Raw genomic sequence first — 15,812 nt, 5'->3', positions numbered from 1 at the left:
TCATAATGTCCTCATTCCTGGCTGAATGAGCACCAAAAATAGAAACGTCAGTACCAGCTTCTGCAAGCAGCCATCTTATCCACCTGGTTAAAGTCACAGAAGACACCAGTCTAAAAGATTCCTGCAATGCAATAAGTAACTGCCCACCAGACTCCTGTCTCACATCGCAAGTAGCCGTTTCATACATTGAGCTACACAAAGTTGTGTATTTTCTGGAACACTTGGGTAGGTTACCATCCTAGAATTAGACTTGGTCCATCAAGTGCTAGTGAATGCACCACCTTCTGGAGAAAAACCTCTGCCTGCAAGGTCAAGGGCCCATACATCTGACACCCTCTTACATGAAATCAAGCATAGAAACATAGTCAGCTTAAAAGTACCTGTTTGTCAGCCATTGATCCAGAAATCTGAGCACAACATTCACATCCCAAAAGGAAGCATACCTGGGTCTCAGAGGATTGGACATATGACTACCTCTCACCTATTTGCATACCAGTGGATGTTCACCAATTGGCTTACCATCCACCTGAATATGTCGAGTTAAATCACAGATCTCACATTTTTCACAGTTCTATATGCTAAACCCAAGGAGGCCAGATCTGAAAGGAAATGTATTACCATTCAAGATTCTGCCACTACAAGATCAATACTCCGTTTGTTGCACCAAGCACACCATCTCCTCCAAGCTGAACAATGTTTGTTGGTGATACCAGGCCAGGCTTGTCTGATTAATTCAGCAGCTTGTTGTGAAATCCCTGGGGTATACCATCTTTCCCTAAAACCATTCAAGCCATCAACCTGAGTTGATCTGACAGGACTAGTAGATGAGGGAATTCCTCTGGGTCCAATAAGAGATCCAGGAGGTCAGAAAGTTGAACTGTGGGAGCACTTGTTAGAGATTGGGCTACCAGGAACCAAGATTTAGCTCTCCAATAAAGGGTCACAAGAATGACCTCTGATTTCTGACGTCTAATGTAAGTCAGGACCCTGGAGATCCTCAGGAACGGGGGAAAGGCATATACCTGAAACTGAGACCAGTGCTGAAGAAAAGCATCTGGGGCTTGGTCTTCTGAAACCGGACGCCAACTAAAAAAGTGTGCAAGGTGTCGATTGAACCAAGATGTGAACAGGTCCACATTGCATGGGCCCCAAAACTTGTGAAGTTGTTGGAATACTAAGGGATCAAATTACCAGTATCTGAAATCCCGTAGATGACAGGACTGCCAATTTGCTATGAAGTTGTTCTTGCCTGGGAGATACTCCGCAGTGAGGAAAATCCGATGACTGAGACAATGATGCCAGAAATCCTTGGAAATCACCACCAAAGGCCTGGATTTCATTCCCCCCAACTTGTTTACATAACAGACCGCTGAGATATTGCCAGTCTTCCGCAAAATACAACAATCTGTCTTCACAGGGGAGAGACTCCTGATGGTGAAAGAACCCTCCAGGAGTTTGAGGTAGTTGATATGGAGACTCATTTCCGTCTCTGACCAACCACCCCCTCTTGTCAATGTTCCACACCTCACCCCACAACCCCAAAGACTGGCATCAGATTTTATCACCACTTCTGGGGCATTTCCTAAAATGGCTCTGCCATTCCAAGACTCCATGTGTTCCAATCACCAATTCAGTTCCAACCTGACTTCGTCTGATAGGGAAACTTGATCTGAGTAAGACAGACCCTTCAGTAGATGTTGAATTTTCAATCCCTGAAGCCCCATGTAATGAAGGGGTCCAGGGAAGATGGCCTGGATTGAGGAGGCCAAAAGCCCTACAATCCTGGTGATCTATCTCAATGACACAGTTTGTCTGCACAGTGCAAACCTCAATTATCTCTTGATGTTGCAAATCTTCTGGAGGGGCAAGACCAACTGAGTTTGGTCCAAATCTACCTGGCAACCCCGAAATTCCATCTGTTGCACCTGGGAGAAGACTGACTTCTGCGAGCTGATTGAAAATCCCAAACTCAATAGGATTTGGACGGTCCAAGATCATTAGGTCCTGAGTGTAAGAGGATCTTGGGCAATCAAAAGGCGATCATCCAGGTATATAATTAGACAGACTCTTCGAGCTCTCAGTGATTCCACTACCATCCTCATCAACTTGGTTAAGAACCAGGGACCTGATAACAGACCGAAGGGTAGAGACTTGAGTTCTAGACATTGACCTTCTCAGAGGAATTGAAGGAAACATCTGTAAGGCGGAAAAATGGGGACTGACAGATAAGCATCATTTAAGCCCAAGCGGACCATCCAGTTGCCTTCTTGGAGAATATCTCTCAACAAATGAATGCCCTCCATTTTGAAATGTCTGTACAAAATCCAGACGTTGAAATCTTTCAGGTTTAAAACCAGTTGGAAACCTCCTCCTTTCATTTTGACCAGAAAAATGGGACTTATCAACCCCCCTGGTACGGGGAGTCACCACAGTTAATGCTCCTTTGTCCAATAATGTTAGAATTTCTGATTCTATAAAAGGCTACTCTGTTTGGGAAAAATACAATTGTTTTGGAGGGGCAGACTGGACTGGTGTGTTGTAAAACTCTAGTTTGAATCCCAAGATGGTGTCTAAGACCCAAGGGTTCCTGGAATCTGTCTCCAATTGTCTGGGAACGGGCCTACTCTTCCCCCTAGAGCACCTTGGAAAAAGTAATAATGCTTACCAGACTATCCTGTGTCTTGGGTCGTCCCCTGCTGTCCATGTTGACCACCATAGCAGAAGTGGAACCAACCAGCTCTGGCGCATGTAGAGTAGAAGGTGGGTTTCAATTGTTCACCATACCAACCCCCTCTGACATGGGGGGAGTAGCCATGATGAGAGCCTTGGGGATTTTCTCAGAATGACATACACCCTCCACAGCGTCCGGCCCTGCCAAAAAGGCCCCTGTGGAATACTTTTTTAAGCGACATTTGGGCCTTGTCAATAGTGACATAAGTGGAGCAGAATCTGGGGAGTTCCTTAATGAAGGGACCTCCGAATAACAGACCTTCGACCGCCGGCCTCAGAAGTAGGTCATTATGTTTAGGATCTATCCTCATAAGAATAGATGTACGACAATCTGTCGAAGTAGCACAGTTGGTGTTACCCAACATACAAATGGCTCTCTGTGCCCAACCAACTAAGTCATCTAAATCTACTGGAGAATTGGACTGCGTGGCCTGGAATGCCAGCTCAAGGATTTTTGTTAATGTTCCAGCAATGTCCAGGAGCTCTGTCAAGGCCCTTCTTAGGGTCCTTTGCATATTTTATCATAAAGGTGACCATAGTCAGGTCTACCTCCGGAGTATCTGCCACTTTGCCTGCCAGATCTAGTCGGGGACATTCTTTGCGCAGGCAAGCACGGACCTTCTTATCAAAGCTCTGGCAGAGGTGGGTCTGAACATACTCCTCCACCTCTGGAGGAGGCGTCCCATTTGATGCTCTGGGGTGGATTATTTGTACAGGGTCGAAGGTCAGAACCTGAGCGGCCTTAGACTGGACCCTTTTCTTTTTACTAGGGGCTGGATTGTCATCCTCAATTGCGAGAGTGAGAGGACCCTTCCGGGGGTGGAGGGGTGCACTATAACCATGCTCAGAGTCTCGCTTACTCCTCAGACGTTCAAATGCGTCAGCATGATGGATTGGCTGTGTCTTTGCTTGAGATTTTCACTTGTTTGAAAGGGCAATTTAGTCTCCTATTGGATGGATCATGGGTTGCATGCCTTGTCAACGCTCATAAATATGCAAATGCCCAGTAAAAAGACCCAATACTCGAAGGAGGGCTTTATCAACTGATTGCTGGACTCTGCAATCAAGAACATCTACCAAGCCCAGATCAAACTGATCACCAGCTTCATCCGGGTAGTATTCTACCTCAGCCTCGTAAGGCTCCCATTGTGCCATTCTCTTGAATTTTAAAAGATTTGTAGTAAGGTCAACAGATAAAGAAGCGGGAATGGGACCCCATCCATGCCAAAAAACTTGTGCCTCAAATAAAATGTGAAGGAAGCTGCTTGGTTACACTCTAGGCCAAGCCTTTATCAAATTTTACAGCCCTGTGTAATCTCCAGACAGGGTTTGAGGGGAGCAATACGCAAAGGGAGGAGCACCACATTAAAGGGGATGAAGCGGTGCACAGAGAAACCAACGCACACTCCGTTTTTCAATTTGGATGCTCGTCGGTAATTCTGCACATGCACAGTGTAGTGCAGTAAATTATAGTAGAACAAGGACTATGCGCTTCTCTCAGACACGTGTAATCCACTCCACAGAGGCAAGAGCAACTGAGCCCAACAGCTCCAATCGCCAGAAGTTTAGTTTAGTTTAGTTTAATGAATTTTTAGAGTGCATGGCTACCCAAAGGCTTCCCAGAACAAGCGGAGACTCGTATTATAAGGAATGAATGTCATAGCGCTAAGCGTGACCCATAAATGGGGAAAAAAGGAATAACTAGCAAGCTAGGAATGATAGTGCATAGATCCAATCACATCAATTGTAGACCCAAGATTCATCAGATTAATATCACAAAGTCATACTGAGAATACAATTACAAAGTATACACATCTATTGAAAATATTAATAGTACTTATCTGGCTGCAAAGTATCAAAGAAAGAGGACACAAAATGGTGGCATATATACTTAAGTGGGGCACCTACATGCTATTGGAGAATGTGATATGAGATTTTCTGATGGAAATGGGTATTATATTTTTTGTTCTACTTAATGTGATTGGCTGCTGAAATTTTGAAGTAAAGACAGAGAAGCATCCGATCCTGACACAGAATTCATGTTTTACTGAGAATGTCAGACTTCATTCTCAAATGGCTGAGAAAGATGGTGTGAATTTACATAAAATATGCTCTCATTTTAGCTTCTGGAGTACCTTCCATAACCTCTGTGGTTAAACCATGGGAAAACCATTTTCTCTCAAACATGATCCATGAAATCCCTGCAGGGTAAAATCACAATTCCTAAAATTAGTGTGGTACCATCAACACATTATTTATATTATAACTAACATCTGATATCACCCTTTATGTGTTCTTTTTTTTACCGTTATGAGAGAGGGCTCTTTTTTTGGAGGGTTAGCCTCCCAAAGTTTGCCTGGAAACTGATGTGGTTTTGAACTGTAAGTACCCTGGGCCCCTGCTAAACATGTTCAGAAGGGCTAGATCTCGTTCCCCAAAATTGTACTATGTTTGGCACTTCAGCCACTCTTGTACGTTCCAGCTAAGTGGTATCTCTGGTACCTAGGTCCTGGATACTGAAAAGGGTCCCCCAGAGCTGCAGCACCAATTGTGCCACTCTGAGAGACCCCCACACCAGCCTCACAAAGGATAGGTGGCATGACCATCCTCATCCTGCACCACCCCTCAGGTGTTGGAGATGAGGTGACCACTCCATTTCACTTTCCTCCATTTTGGATGCCAGGAAAATAGCCAACCAGGGCTAGGGATGTGACCCCTTCCCACTGGAAGAGGTCAGGTAGGGGATGTAGCCACCCTAAGGTATGTAGCCCATTGGTCACTACCTGGTATCCCCCTCAACCCCTTGCATGTCATGAACGTAATGGTTACATTGATGACTGCACCTGTGAGGTGCCATGGACATAACCATTACGTCCATTTATCAGCCCTCGGGGGAAGCGTTAGCGCTCCCCTGAGGGCCACCCCTCAAGGTCAGGGCTGGAAGGGGAATCGCTTCCCCTTCCACTCCTGACCCCCCCGACCCCCAAAATCCCCCAGTGACGTCTGATGATGTCAGCACGCGAAAGGTCACCTCCCATCGCGATGGAAGCATGCTTCCAGCACGATTGCGAATGAGAAATGCTCAGCATTTCTCTTCCGCTCGGGAGGAGAGGGCCAGCAGACACATCAAAGGAAAGGAAAGGCCTTTTCTTTCCTTTCATGTCTCTGCGAGCATTTCTGCTGCCTGATCGCGATGCGATCGGGCAGCAGAAATGCCCACTAGACCCAGGGATTTTTTTTTTCAAATGAACATAAGGGAAGGCCCCTTGGACAAGGACCGCTCCCTAGGGGGTGTGGGGGGGATCATTTTGGGGGCAGAAAACCCCTAGACACCAGGGATTTTTTTTAAATTTTTGTTTTCTTTTATGGTTAGGGAGCCTTCAGCAAGGGTCACTCCCTGGGGGGACAAATTGTTTCTAGGCCATTTCTGCCCCCTGGGGGGGCAGAAACCATTAGACACCAGTTTTTTTTTTTTATCACATACTTAATTATAAGGGGAGCGGCCCCTTGGGTAAGAGCCGCTCCCCAGGGGTCAAATAATTTTTAGGCCATTTCTGCACCCCCTGGGGGCAGATTGGCCCTAATATAATTAGGTCGATCTGCCCCAAGGGGGGCAGAAAACCCCTAGACACCAGGGATTTTTTGTTGTTGTTTTTTTCTTTTATGTTTAGGGAGAGACCCCTTCAGCAAGGATCGCTCCCTGATGGGCCAAATTGTTTCTAGGCCATTTTTGCCCCCCCCCGGGGGCAGATCGACCTAATATAATCAGGCCGATCTGCCCAAAGGGGGCAGAAAACCCCTAGACACCAGGGATTTTTTTTTTTTTTTTTTTTTCTTTCATGTATAGAGAGCGACCCCTTCAGCAAGGGTCGTTCCCTGGGGGGCCAAATTGTTTATAAGCCCTTTCTGCCCCCCCCGGTACAGAAACCACTAGACAGCAGGGATTTTTTTAAATCTTATAATTACGTATAAGGGGAGCGGCCCCTTGGGTAAGGGCTGCTCCCCAGGGGGCAAATCATTTTTAGGCCATTTTTGCCCGCCCGGGGGCAGATCAGCCTAATAAAATTAGGCCAATCTGACAACCAGGGGGGGCAGAAAACCCCTAGACACCAGGGATTTATTTTTGTTGTTTTTTTTTTCTTTTACGTTTAGGGAGCGACCCCTTCAGCAAGGGTCAATCCCTGGGGGGCCAATTGTTTTTAGGCCATTTCTGCCCTCCCAGGGGCAGATCGGCCTAATATAATTAGGCTGATCTGCCCCCGGGGGGGCAGAAACCACTAGACACCAGGGAGTTTTTTTATTTTATTATCCTTACACATAAGGGGAGCGGCTCCTTGGGCAAGGGCCGCTCCCCGGTAGCCAATATATTTTTAGGCTTTTTCTGCCCCCCTTGGAGGCAGATCGGCCTAATATAATAAGGCCGATCTGCCTCCGGGGGGGCAGAAACCTCTAGACACCAGGGATATATATATATATATATATTTATTTACTTTATGTTTTTATGTATTGGGAGTGAACCCCTAGGCAAGGGTCGCTCCCCTGGGGGGCAAATTGTATTTAGGCCATTTCTGCCCCCCTGGGGGCAGATCAGCCTATTTTTGTTAGGCCACTCTGCCCCCAAGGGGTGCAGAAATCACTAGACACCAGGGATTGGTGTGTGTGTATGTGTGTGTTTTGTTTGGGGGGGCTGCCCCTTGGCCAAGGGTCGCTCCCCATGGGGGCTCATTACTGTTGGCCATATCTGCCCCCCTTGGGGGCAGATCAGCCTATTTTTGGAAGGCCCATCTGCCCCCAAGAGGGGCAGAAAACCCACCAGAGACCAGGGAGAATTTTTTTTCCAAATAAGAGGGTGGGGGTATGGCCATACACCCACCCCAAATAAATGGGGCCAAAGTTGTTCTTCCCACCAGTGGGCAGATGGGGCAATTACCCCCTATCCACACCCTGGGGACCAGAAAGTCTACTAGATGGCATGGAATAAAAATAAAAAATAAATAGTGGGGTGGTGGCTACCAACCTGTATGGGCCTGGTTATGCCCCCACCCCAACTGAAGGGGGTAACAGTCTTTCAGCTCTCCCCTGCGCTCTAAAACATCCTATACCACGGCAAGCAAGAAGACTATTGATTATTTTGGGTTTTGGTTTTACATTTGGGCCATGAGAGCTTGGTAATTCCCAAAATCTTCCCACTTGGAATGGTGAGGGCTGCACTTATTTGACTTTGGGACGCTGCCATGTAGAAAAATCCACAAGACGTAGACACATCTGAAAACTAAACATCTGGTTGATTCCAGGGTGGTGTGCTTCACATGCACCCCACACCATTTTCTTACCCACAATGCCCTGCAAACCTCTAACTTTGCTGGAAATCACACATTTTCCCCACATTGTTTTAGATGGAACCTTCCGGAATCTGCAGGAATCCACAAAATTCCTACCACCCAACATTGTCCCATCTATACCTATAAAAATTCTGCTGCACTTGTCAGCCTAAAAATGTTTTTTTTCAAACTGCCCTTTTGAACCCGCTTTGGATTCCCCTCAATTTCAACATGTTTTTGGCTCTTCCCTGTCACAGGCACTTGGCCCACCTACACAAGTGAGGTATCATTTTTACTGGGAGACTGAGGGAAATGTTGAGTGGTCATGTACTGTGATCCCACACAGAAATGTGAGAAAAAAAGTGATTTGTTAGCTAATTGTGAGGTTTGCTGAGGATTCTGGGTAAGAAATCATTGGGGGATCAACGCAAGTCACACCTCCCTCGACTCCCTAGGGTGTCTAGTTTTCAGAAATGTCTGGGTTTGGTAGGTTTCCCTAGATGGCTGCTGAGCCCAGGACCAAAAAAACAGGTGAACCCCCAAAAAACAGGTAATTTTGTATTTGATAATTTTGATGTGTCCACGTTGTGATTTGGGGCATTTCCTGTCGCGGGCGCTAGGCCTGCCCACACAAGTGAGGTATCGTTTGTATCGGGAGACTTGTGGAAATGCTGGGTGGAAGGAAATTTGTGGATCCTCTAAGATTCCAGAACTTTCTGTCACCAAAATGAGAGGAAAAAGTGTTTTTTTGGCCAGAATTTGAGGTTTGCTAAGGATTCTGGGTACCAGAACCAGGTCAGAGCCTCACAAGTCACCCCATCTTGGATTCCCCTAGGTGTCTAGTTTTAAAAAATGTGTAGGTTTGGTAGTTTTCCCTAGGTGCTGGCTGAGTTAGAGGCCAAACTCCACAGGTAGGCACTTTGCAAAAAACACCTCTGTTTTCTTTGGGAAAATGTGATGTGTCTACGTTGTGTTTTGGGGCATTTCCTTTTGCGGGCACTAGGCCCACCCACACAAGTGTGGTATCATTTTTATCGGGAGACTTAGGGGAACGCTGGGTGGATGGAAATTTGTGGCTCCTCTCAGATTCCAGAACTTTCTGTCACCGAAATGTGAGGAGATAGTGTTTTTTAGCCAAATTTTGAGGTTTGCAAAGGATTCTGGGTGACAAAACCTGGTGAGGGCAACACAAGTCACCCCATCTTGGATTCCCCTAGGTGTCTAGTTTTCAAAAATGCACAAGTTTGCTAGGTGTCCCTAGGTGCTGGCTGAGCAAGAGGCCAAAATCCATGGGTAGGCACTTTGCAAAAAACACCTCTGTTTTCTTTTGGAAAATGTGATGTGTCCACGTTGTGATTTGGGGCATTTCCTGTCGCGGGTACTAGGCCAACTCACACAAGTTAGGTATTATTTTTATCGGGAGACTTGGGGGAACGCTGGGTGGAAGCAAATTTGTGGCTCCTCTCAGATTCTAGAACTTTCTGTCGCCAAAATGAGAGGAAAAAGTCTTTTTTTGGCCAAATTTTGAGGTTTGCCAAGGATTCTCGGTAACAGAACCTGGTCAGAGCCCCAAAAGTCACCCCATCTTGGATTCCCCTAGGTGTCTAGTTTTCAAAAATGCATTGGTTTTCTAGGTTTCCCCAGGTGCCGACTGAGCTAGAGGCCAAAATCTACAGCTAAGCACTTTGCAAAAAACACATCAGATTTCAATTTAAAAATGTGATGTGTCCATGCTGCATTTCCTGTCGCAAGCATCAGGCCTACCCACACAAGAGAGGTACCATTTTTATCGGAAGACTTGGGGGAACACAGAATAGCAAAACAAGTATTATTGCCCCTTGTCTTTCTCTTCATTTTTTCCTTCCAAATGGAAGACAGTGTGTAAAAAAGACGTGTAATTGAAAAAGGCCCTGTAATTCACATGCTAGTATGGGCACCCCGGAATTCAGAGATGGGCAAATAACCATTGCTTCTCAACACCTTATCTTGTGCCCATTTTGGAAATACAAAGGTGTTCTTCATAATGATATTTTTCCCTCTTTATATTTCAGCAAATTAATTGCTGTATACCCGGTATAGAATGAAAACCCTTTGCAAGGTGCCGCTCATTTATTGGTTCTGGGTACCGAGGGTTCTTGATGAACCTACAAGCCCTATATATCCCTGCAACCATAAGAGACCATCAGATGTAACGGTCTATTGCTTTAAAAAATCTGACATTGCAGGAAAAAGTTACAGAGTAACACATTGAGAAAATAGGTTGATATTTTACCTCATATTTCAATATGTTTTTATTTCAGCTGTTATTTTCTGTAAGGAACCCTTGTAGGATCTACACAAATGACCCCTTGCTGAATTCAGAATTGTGTCTACTTTTCAGAAATGTTTAGCTTTCTGGGATCCAGCATTGGTTTCACATCCATTTCTGTCACTAAGTGGAAGGACGCTAAAAGCACAAAAAATAGTAAAAATGGGGTATGTCCCAGTAAAATGCCAAAATTGTGTTGAAAAAAGGAGCTTTCTGATTGAAATCTACCTGTTCCTGAAAGCTGGGAAGATGGTGATTTTAGCACTGCAAACCCTTTGTTGATGCTATTTTCAGGGGAAAAACCACAAGCCTTCTTCTGCTGCCCTTTTTTCCCATTTTTTTAAAAAAATGACATTTTCACTGTATTTGGGCTAATTTCTTGGTCTCCCTCAGGGGAACCCACAAAGTCTGGGTACCTCTAGAATCCCTAGGATGTTGGGAAAAGGACACAAATTTGGTGTGGGTAGCTTGTGTGGACAAAAAGTTATGAGGGCCTAAGCACGAACTGCCCCAAGTAGCCCAAAAAAGGCTTGGCACCTGAGAGGGAAAAGGCCTGGCAGCAATGGGGTTAATGCCAAATAAACACAGTATTTAGTGGGCATCCTCAGACCTGAAGATCAGATTTGAAGGACACAAGAAGGTCAGTGACAAAGAAGACTCAAGGCTCAACAGCAGAGGCCCTGCTGCCAGAAGAAAAAGGTGTCAAACCCTGCCTGATTGCATCCAGGACTCGACAATCGCTGCTGTGGGTTCGACTGGACATCGGACAGTCTCTAAGAAGCCCCAGGGAACCTCCAACCTTCTTAAAACCACCAAGGACCTCCCTCTGAGGGAAGGCACCACTCCCTGCACCTTGCAGGCAAGAAACCAGTAAAGTCCAGTTCACTGACTGACCACTGACCAAGAAACTGGACTCAGCAGCCCAACCAAAGTCCACCCAACAGACCTGGAGGACAATCCCTGCACATGTGCCAAGTTTGGTGGCACTGTGACTTCCAGTGGCAGAGATTGCTATAGACCCTGGTAATGGACCCCAAAGTAGAGCCTGAAGAAAAGTCCACTTCGGACTCTCAGAGGACCAGAAGCTAGGTCCAGTCGAGGGACTTCAGGACACCCAAGAACCAGCCCACGAGTGACCCTGCTGACCTGCAATCATCCTCAAAGTGACCTGCACCTGGCATCCCTGCATCAGGGAACCAGCTGTGCTCTAGGAGTCCATCACCCCTTGTGACCGCGACCCTCCAAGAGGACCAAGCAAACTTACCTCTAGTGGTCCCATTTTGTGTGGCATAGCAGCTCCAAGACATTCAGCCTCTGTTCTCACCAGAACCGGGAACCACTCAAAATTCTCCAGCTGGCCCACAGGACATCTCAAGACCTTCGACCTAGAATCAAAAGGTGCCTCTTTTTGCATGGTTAGCCCCCCACTTTCTGCCTGGAAAATTAAGTGGTTTTGGACTGAAAGTGCAATGGGCTGCTGCTGAACAGGTTCCCATGGCCAGATCTCTTTCCTTAAACTGTACTATGTTTGGCACTTCAGCCGCTCTTGTAAGTCCCTAGTAGGTGGTACCCCTGGTAGCTATGGCCTGGGTACTGAAGAAGGTCCCCCGGAGCTGCAGCACCAATTGTGCCACTCTGAGAGACCTCCACCCCAGCCTCATGCAGACTGCCATTGCAGGTGCATGATATGTAGTATTTAAAAGTTGCAAACTCAACATGGCACTCATTAAGAGTACCCTGTCCACTAACACTGTATGCACTATAGGTAAGTCACCCTTCTGGCAGGCCTTAGAACCCTAAGGCAGGATGCACTATAAGGATTGTGAGGGCATATGATTGCATGAGCAAATATGCCCCTACTGTGTCTTTCCAAAACCTTAAGGCACAGTAAGTGTGCAGGTGAGCCATAGGAAGTACTTTTGCTGGAAACTGGTTATTACGAGTTTCCCAGCTACGTGAAGGCTACTGTGAACCGTAGGTTGTTTGGTATCAAACAACTCAGAGTAATAAATCCTCACTTATGTCAGTGTTAGATTTATTATAAAACGTACCCAGGGGCCACCTCAGAGGTGCCTTTGCAGAACCTACACCACCCTGGCATGGTGGCCGGCTAGCCCAAAGCAGCCTGCCACCCTCAGACAGGATTCTGGATCCCTGGAGTGAGAGCTGCTGCTCTCTGGGACCAGAAGACAAAGCACTTCTTGGGTGGACGTGTCACACCTCCTCCCCCAGGAATGTGCCTTGCTCTGGCAGGAAGCTGCAAGGTCCATGCCGCCTTGAAGCACCGCTCCAGCCATTTGCTGCTAGCAGTAGATGGCCACTCCCCATCCGAGACCCCACTTTTGGTGGGGGTAACAACAGGAAAACTTACAAGATATAGGGGGAGTGACCAACCTCAGCCTGCATCACTCCTCAGGAGTGGTAGACAAGGTGACCACTCAATTTTATTTTCCTCCATATTAGATGGCAGGAAAATAGCCAACCAGGGTAAAGGATATGACTCTTCCTACAGGAAGTAGTCACGAAATGGGTGTAGCCACCAAACAGTAAGTGGCCCATTGGCCACTACCAGGAACTCCCTCTAATATCCAATAAATACAATATTTAGTGGGCATCCCTAGATCTGCTGATCAGGTTTTATGGACACAAGAAGGCCATTAATAAAGAAGTCCCAAAGCTCGAGAACAGAAGTCAAGCTGTCAAAAGAAAAAGGTGCCAAACCCTGCCTGCTGCACCCATGACTCAACAATTGCTGCTGGGGGGTCGACTGTACATCAGACGGACTCTAAGAGACGCTAGAGGAGCTCCATCCTTCTAGAAATCTCCAAGAACCTCCCTTTGAATGAAGGCATCACTTCCTGCACCCTGCAGCCAAGACACCAGTGAAGTCCAGTTCAATGACTGGCTGCTGACCAATGAACTGGACACAGCAGCCCAATCAAATTTCACCCAACAGACCTAAAGGACAATCCCTGAAAGTGTGCCAAGTTTGGCGGCACTGCAACCTCAAGTGGCGGGGAGTTCCATAGACCATAGTACTGGTCCCCCAGCGTCGGACACCCAGAAGAAAAATCCACAGAGGACCAGAAGCAAGCATCAGTTGAGGGACTTCAGGACAGCCAAGAACAACCCCCCAGAGTGGCCTTGCTGACTTGCCATCCACCATTGTGGTGACCTTCACCTGGCTCCATAGTCTCCTTGATGCACACCCCTTGGCTGACCTATCTGCTCTGCACCCGACTTCGCTGGCTCCTGCATCGGAGAACCAGATGTATTCTAGGGGTCCTTACCCCCTTCCTACCTCGACCCTGCAAGGGCTCCTCCAGACCTACCCCCCAGTGCCCCTTTGTAGTGTGTTTCCAATTGGTCGTCTTCCCTGTGGCATACCAGCTCCAAGACATTCAGCTCCTGCTCCTACCGGAACCGGGAGCTGCCTGAACTTCTCTGGCTGGCCCACAGAACATCTCAAAGACCTTGACCTAGAAACAAAAGGTGACACTTGTGAGACCATTGCCAGATTTTATATGTAATTTAAACATTTTCTTGCAATGATTCCCATGGTTGTAAGAAAAAGAAACAGAACATTTTCCAAACTTTGAAAAATCATAACTTCAAAAGTACTTACCTGATTACCTGATGAGATCTGTGCTTAGGCTCCACCCAGATATACAAATTTGGATTTCCTTTAATATCTCGAAAACTACTTAAAGGATTTACACCAAATAGCAAAAAGAGTGATCTGCGGATCTAAAGCCACCTTTCTGCCAAATTTTGGCGCAATTCCGTCCAGCAGTTCAAGCTGCAGCCGTGTTGTTAAAGTCTATGGGAATTAAAATGGGGAACACACTTTTTTTGACCCCCCCCCATTTTTCTTGGCCCCCACTTGCCAGATCTTTCCAAAAACTTTCCATGCACAACAAGACCCCAGAAGGCACATGTTTTCTAAAATTTTGTGAAGATTTGTCGAACGGTGCCAATGATATAGACAAGTCAAAAAACACTTTTTCTATGGAAACTAGGTCCTAACTATAACTACCTACTGGTGACTTTAGTAGATAATATTTAATATATATATATATATATATATATATATATATACCTACTGGCAGTCGCCATCAGGTACTTATAGTTAGGACCATAGGAAAAGCATTTTTTAACTTGCCTTTATCTTTAGGGCCGTTTGACAAATCTTCACAGAATTTTCTAAATAAAAGTTTGCCAGTGATTCTTGTTATGATTGGAAAGTTTTGGGCTGATCCGTCAAGCGGGGACCAAGAAAACTGGGGGGGAGGGCGCAAAAAGTGTGTTACAGTTGATTTCCATAAAAACTGGATGTTGTTTCTTTGATTGTGCTGTTTGTTATTTGGTGTAAATCTGTTTTGTTACTTTTGAGGTATTAAAGGGAAATTAAATGTGTGTATCTAGGACCGCAGATCCTTCGCAATAAATTTGACGATTGTGGTGTATTTGTGAATGTGCACCACACCAGAAATGCTGTGATTGGTTGGCCTCAACCTGACCAGAAAGTTGAGGCTGCCATTTTAGGTTAGGGGACTTGGGGGCTCATTCTGAGCCCGGCGGGCGGCGGGAGCCGCCCGCATGGAGGGAGCCGCCAAATGGCCGCTCCGCGGTCGAAAGACCGCGGAGGCCATTCTGGCTTTCCCGCTGGGCTGGCGGGCGACCGCCAGAGGGCCGCCCGCCAGCCCAGCGGGAAACCCCTCCCCACGAGGAAGCCGGCTCCGAATGGAGCCGGTGGAGTGGGTATGTGCGACGGGTGCAGTGGCACCCATCGCGTATTTCAGTGTCTGCAAAGCAGACACTGAAATACAAAGTAGGGCCCTCTTACGGGGGCCCCTGCAGTGCCCATGCCATTGGCATGGGCACTGCAGGGGGCCCCAGGGGCCCCACGACACCCCTCACCGCCATCCTGTTCCTGGCGGTCGGAGCCGCCAGGAACAGGATGGCAGTGAGGGGGTCGGAATCCCCCATGGCGGCGCAGCAAGCTGCGCCGCCATGGGGGATTCCCAGGGCAGCGGAAAACCGGCGGGAGACCGCCGGTTTTCCTTGTCTGACCGCGGCCAAACCGCCACGGTCAGAATGCCCTGCGCGGCACCGCCAGCCTGTTGGCGGTGCTCCCGCATCGAGCGCCGGGGCCCTTGGTCCCTGGGCTGAAAAATGAAATACAAATTGGTATAATTGATCAGGGTGAATGTACTCTGAACCCAGGGGTGTGATATGGGGGTGTTTGAGGGTCAAATTATGAGTTTCAAATGTTTTTTTTACCACAAGCAATATTGGCAATTATGCCACGATGCTCAGCGTGGCTCCCTGTGTAACTTTGCAACAAATTAGTGAAGAATGCCAAAAAAACATTCACAGACTCATTTATACACTAATTAATTCACTCATAGATGTACTCAGAGACTCATGTGCCCACTCACACACCCACCCAG

The sequence above is a fragment of the Pleurodeles waltl genome, chromosome 5, assembly GCF_031143425.1.
Source record: "Pleurodeles waltl isolate 20211129_DDA chromosome 5, aPleWal1.hap1.20221129, whole genome shotgun sequence".
NCBI lineage: Eukaryota > Metazoa > Chordata > Amphibia > Caudata > Salamandridae > Pleurodeles > Pleurodeles waltl.
This window is presented reverse-complemented; position numbering follows the sequence as displayed.